This window comes from Belonocnema kinseyi, chromosome 2, assembly GCF_010883055.1.
Source record: "Belonocnema kinseyi isolate 2016_QV_RU_SX_M_011 chromosome 2, B_treatae_v1, whole genome shotgun sequence".
In the NCBI taxonomy this organism is placed as follows: Eukaryota; Metazoa; Arthropoda; class Insecta; order Hymenoptera; family Cynipidae; genus Belonocnema; species Belonocnema kinseyi.
The window spans coordinates 37,468,850-37,474,132 of NC_046658.1; positions in this window are offsets into that span (position 1 = coordinate 37,468,850).

Genomic DNA, 5,283 nt, shown 5'->3' on the forward strand with positions numbered 1-5,283 from the left:
GGTGAGGGCAGCACCTCGATAGGACAGAAAATGTGATGTCCTATATATATAATTCCCCACTCTGACGCCCCGTACCGCATCTACGTTTATAATATCTTTGCTCCTACTATATTCACACGGACATAGCCCTGTCATAGGGTTGGACCGCATCTCGTTTCAGATCTGGGATCACTGACAGCTCCTCCGTGGTTCATTCCATGATCTAAGAATACACGGTCTAGCCATCAGCTCCCCCAATTTCGTCCCCATTCGCACTCCACCACTTTTGGCCATCTTGGTTACCATAGCAACCGTTAGCGTCTCGGTCTTCACTCAAAAGATTTGAAATCATGAATTATGGCTACATTGTAAATCAATGTCAATACCTGTGAAAGTTCTCAACATTCAAATACGGTGCAAGAAGCGGACACTGCTGACGCTATCCGTTTGTGAAAGCGCGTCGTGTTAAGATTAACTTTGTGAAAATTGGAGTGGTGTTTCTATTGAAAATACCATTAAAATCATTATTTCATATGAATATAAGATCTGAACATGTGACTTTGTGTACCCTGAGAGCGTTCTTTTGTTCTCATTTAGTGCTTATGTATATACAAAATATAAAAACGGATATTATCATAATACAGGATATAATATCGATATTTTGCATTTATTTATTTCTGCTTTCAGCCCGAAAACAATATTCTTTTTTCTCCTTAGGTGGATGATACTTCATTTCATTCGTGTTAAAAGGTACAAATCCTCAGGTGCCTTGAGAGGTTCTGTTATCCATATTTCTAAGTATTTCTTCTATATTACATGTTAGATGTTATATATTTGTTTATACTCTAGATTACGTATGTCAAAAATTTCATTATTTTCAAACTAACTTAATTTATTTATAAACTAAATAATTTCTTTATTTTTTATTTACAATCTTCACTCATTGCATTTACTTCCTTTCAAATATACTTAATTCTCGCGCGCTCACTTATCCAATATGGTTAAAAGTGGTGGAGTAAGGGTCTAGTTAGGCCACATATCACGAGAGCGGCGCTATCGTCGAATTTGTGGCTTCGGTTTTCTCCGGTCCTTTTCAGCCTAATTCGGCAATGCCGCTGCGTTTAAACGGATTATTTTGACCACATGCCACGAGGCGGCGTAATAAACTCAGCTTTGTTCGAACGGGAACTTGAAATTTTTCAATTATTATGGATTATTTATTTTTTCTCTAGGACTGAAAATAACTTTTCTTCATTTGAACATATTCTTAGTATACGTAATTTATTCGTATTAATTCAAACAAGTAGAATATAGTGTTATATAAATTAAGAATTAACAAGTCACTGAAAAGATGATAAAGATAATTCGTTATAAAATATAGATCTAGAAAGAATGGGATGATTTTACCGTTGTATGACAAATTTGACTGTTTGTTATACATAAATCAATAATTTTAATCATAATAGCATGAAACAAATTGGAGTTATTGATTGAAGATCCTAACCTTGAAATTCCATCTTTTTACTTTTATAATGAAAACTTGTGAAAAGCAAACAAATAAAAAGTTTTGTTTTGATATTGTATTCCTAAAGAGGATCATTAGAGTATTTACGTGAACATTTCGGACAATTCAAATAATCTTTTTTATGCAAAAAAAATATTTATTTTATTTCATATTTCTATTTAAAAAACAGGAAACTAAAAAATACTTTAATATAATATCAAAAAATGTTTTCTTTTACTATTTTATTCATAAAAAGTATAATACTTGTAATTTTTAAGTAAGCATTCCGCACAATTTAAAGAATTCTCTTTATGAGCAAAAAATATACACTCTATTTTCATATTTCTATTTAAAAGATAGAAGACTAAAAAATGCATAAATATATATTCAGCTTATTAATTAATTATTTAATTAGTAATATTATTTACAAAATTAAAAGTCAATGAAAATATTTAAGCAAAATTGTTTTTTGAAAGCAGGTACGTATTATCAGTTAATTTTTATTTATATAAATATATGTATGTATATATAATATATATTATATTTATATAAGTAATATACTTATATTACTATGTATAAATTATATATTAGGGCGGAGTGAAATTGATCAAATTAGTCGAATCGTTTGAGCTGAGCGAAACAAATTTGTGGGTTGATATCCAAAAAAAAGTAAAAAAATTTGAAATCGTTTAATATCTTCTGTCCCCTTCTTTGAATTGAAAATTAAAATGGCCAAAAGGCATGCTTTTTTGGATTGAGTCCTATGCACACATTTTCATAAAAGATCAATATGTCGAACCTAAAATTTCTTCAGCTTGAATTAAAGAAACATGCTATTATTTTGTTTTTCCGGACAAAAAATTTAGTGTGTTTGAAGTATCAAAAAATGGTCAAGATAAGTATTTTTTTTAGCGATGTTGACTATTGGTTGGGCTAAAATTTTTTGTTTAACAAAATATTAGCATGCTTCTTTAATTCAAGGTGAAGAAGTTTCAGGATCGACATATACAATTTTTTTAACAAGTTAGTTGAATTTTTAACAAAATAATCAAATTTCTTCAAAAACAGTACTATTTCTAACCAAATACGTGGTTGAATTTTCAACCAAATGGTAAAATTCAAAAAAAGATTAAATTTGGACCAAAAACAGATGTATTTTCAACTAAAATATGTATTTTTAAAGAAGATTAATTTTTTACCAAGAAAGACGAACTTTCAACAAAATACATGAATTTTAACCAAAAGCCAAGTTTTTGATGATTTTTTAAACAAATTAGTTCAAATTTTAAATAAAATGAATTAAACCCCCAAAAAGTTATATGTTTAACCAAAGTGATGAATTTTCGATAATACAGTTGAATTCTCGACCAAAAATGATGACTTTTTAACAAAATAGTTAAATTTTTAAGAAAATAATTAAATTATTAATAAAATAGTTCCACTTCTAACTCAATAGGTTAAATGTCCAAACCAATGGCCGATTTTTAAATGAAGATTAAATTTCAAACAAAAACAGGTGCTATTCTTTCAATCAAAAAGGACGAATTTTCTGTCCAAAAAGACAAATTTTCATCAAAAACCTTAAATATTCTATAAAAGATGATTTTTCAAGAAAGTAGTTTTAATTTTCGAACAAATTAGATTATTATTTTTAAGCAAAAATATGCATCTTTGAGTCAAAAAGACAAATGTTCAACAATAAAGTTTAATTTTTGACGAAAAAGATAAATTTTCAATAAAAAAAATAACAATTTTCAAACAAGAGGGATGAATTTTCTATCTTAAAGAACGAAACTAAAAAAACAGTTGATTCAGTGAACAAAGAAAAAGATTTATCAACAAATTAGTTAAATTATGAAACAGAACATAGGATTTTTTTAAAGAAACAAGTTGAATTTTTCACAAAATAATCAAGTTTTCAACAAAATAGTTGCATTTGTAACCAAATAGTTGAGTTTTCAAGAAAATGGTGCAATTTTAAAAAGGAAGGATTAAATTTTAACCAAAAGCAGTTTCATTTTCAATAAAAAAGTTGAATTTTTAACCAAATAAATAACTCTTCATACAAAAAAGAATTAACTTTGATCAAAAAGAGACGCATTTTTAACAAAATAGTTTAATTTTACAGAAGAAAGTTTAATTTTCTACAAAACAGTTTATTTTTGACCATCAAAAATAAATTTGCAACGGAAAAGATTACTTTTCTATAAAAAAGATTAAACTTTTAATAAAAAAGGACGAATTTTCTATCCAAAAAGACAAATTTTAAAGAAAACAGTTGAATATTCGAAAAGAGATGATTTTTCAGGGAAGTAGTCTTAAGTTTCGAGCAAAATATATTAGCGTTTTCAAACAATAAGATGAAGTTTTGATCAAAAAAGAGAAATTTTCAATTTAAAAAATACCAATTTTCAATCAGTTTTAATTTTTTTTACCAAAAAAAAAAGATTATGCAACAAAATTAGTTCAATTATGAAACAAAATATATGGTTTTTTTTAACAAACAAGTTAAATTTTTCACAAAATAATAAAAGTTTCAACAAAAGTGTTCCATTTCTAACAAAACAGTTGAGTTTTTAAGGAAATGGTCCAATTTCAGAAAGAAAGGATTAAATTTTAACCAAAAAAACAGTTGCATTTACAATGAAAAAGTTTAATTTTTAACCAAATAAATTAATTTTCATCCAGAAAAGGAATTTGACCACAAACAGTCGCATTTTCAACCAAATAGTTGAATTTTTCAGAAGAAAGTTGAATTTTAAATAAAACAGTTTATTTTCAACCAATAAAGTTGAATTTTTATCTAAAAATATGCCACTTCTACCAAAAAAGGTGAATTTTCAATCAAAAAGGAGGATTCATCAACACAAAAGTTGAATTTTCGACCAAACATTTGATTTTTTAACAAAACAGTTTATGTTTAAGCAAACAAAGATGAATTTGCAACCAAAAATATGACTTCTACAAAAAAGGTGAAACTTTTAATATAAAAGGACGAATTTTCTGTCCAAAAAGACAAATTTTCATCAAAAAAATAAATATTATAAAAATGATGATTTTTCAAGAAAGTAGTTTTAAATTTCGAACAAAATAGATTAGTATTTTCAAACCAAAAGATGAATTTTTAAGCCAAAAAGACAAACGTTCAACCATAAAGTTTAATTTTCGATAAAAAAAAGATTATTCAACAAAATTGGTTTAATTTGATATACGTCCTCAATGTATAAAAAGGGAGAGCTGAAAATTCTGACTCAGGAGGATAGTCACTTGTGATTGTCACAGTGTCTATGTCCAGATCTCACTTCGACGAGCCTTGATTTATTGTCACATGTTCATGAATACAAATATCAATATTCAGATAATTAATGTCAAGGTAATATCAACTATTCTTACTTTACAGTATTCCATTATTAAATTGTAGTATTAGTCAATAAACATAAGTTGTAATGTGGAGGAGAGAGATTAGAGCGGAGAACTGTCAAAACGCATTCGTAACACCAGAAGGACACTTACGCGCGGGCCACGGACGATGGTGGGAGGCAGCTCATGAACGAGTAACCCCTCTTTACTCAGATTAGCCAGAGTGGGAGACTCGAGGCAAGCCAGGGTGCGCGGGTCCAAAAACGGAATGGTGGGGCGAACGCGAGAACAGCTACCTCCCTCTCCGCAATGTAAAAAATCTTAGGACACTCCACCCCAGTGCAGTGATCCCAGATCTGAAACGAGATGCGGTCCAATACTATGACAGGGCTATGTCCGTGTGAATATAGTAGGAGACGCTGTAAATGACTGAGTTGCGC